Source organism: Helobdella robusta (genome assembly GCF_000326865.2).
Source record: "Helobdella robusta unplaced genomic scaffold HELROscaffold_47, whole genome shotgun sequence".
NCBI classification, from domain to species: Eukaryota; Metazoa; Annelida; class Clitellata; order Rhynchobdellida; family Glossiphoniidae; genus Helobdella; species Helobdella robusta.
Genome location: NW_008705176.1, coordinates 46,132 through 47,197, shown reverse-complemented (window position 1 = coordinate 47,197; position 1,066 = coordinate 46,132).

The following is a 1,066-nucleotide window of genomic DNA, read 5'->3' as shown; positions in this document are numbered from 1 at the left end:
TCCTATTTAAAGTGTTTATATGAAATATATCTGGTTTTGATTGTTCGTTTACTTTGTTCACACTTTATATTTCTCTTCTAAATGCACAAAAATTATTTAGAAAATTTCAAATTTTACTAACGATGTATATTTTAAAATAAACAAACTAAATGTCTCAATATTTATGATTTTTATATCGTTTCTGAGGGACGGGCAGAGTTCATTACTCCATGATATTTAGATTTTAGAGACGCGTCACTTTCTCACGTGACGTCATCGTGACGCCATGACTATCGCTTAATACGTCATTTCTGACGTCATCATTTCAAATGAAATATTTTTATATGGTAAATAAATGAATAATTATATTTAAAATGCATGAATGACATAAGACGTTTTAATCTCAAAGACAATGTGCCTTTGTTTCTATATTAGTGACAGTACTATTATTATTATTAATTATATTATTAATAGTAATCATCTTATTAGTAGTAATAATTATAGTACCTCCTCTACAATAACATTAGTAACATAATTGATGATGTACTAGCGAGTAAGGCTTTTTGGGGATTGATTTTTATAACTGTGTATGTGTATATATGCTGTGTGTGTGTGTGTGACTGTGTGTGTGTATGTGTGTGTGTGTGACTGTGTGTGTGTGACTGTGTGTGTGACTGCGTGTGTGTTGTGTGCGTGTGCGTGTGCGCATACCTGCTTTCAACAAATCATATTATATGATAGAATCACCATAAACCATCAAGTATTTGCATCTCTCTGCACTCAAGTATTATTGCTCGTGTGACGTGCTCATGCTGCCTCTTCCTCTGTGACGTCATTGTGGTGGTATTTGTAGAGATGTGAGGTTGGTTCGGTTCTTGCTTGGTAACGATTATTTATGTTATTATTTTTATTATAATTATTATTATTTCGTTTGCTTCTACCAAATTCATTTATTAATGATTATTAACATGGTTTGTTTTATGTTATGTGTTTGTCAATTTTTAACTTTTTGTTCACCCTTCTAACCTTTATAACCTTATGTGCACGTCACAATGATTTTTGACCTTTCATATGATTTTCAATATTT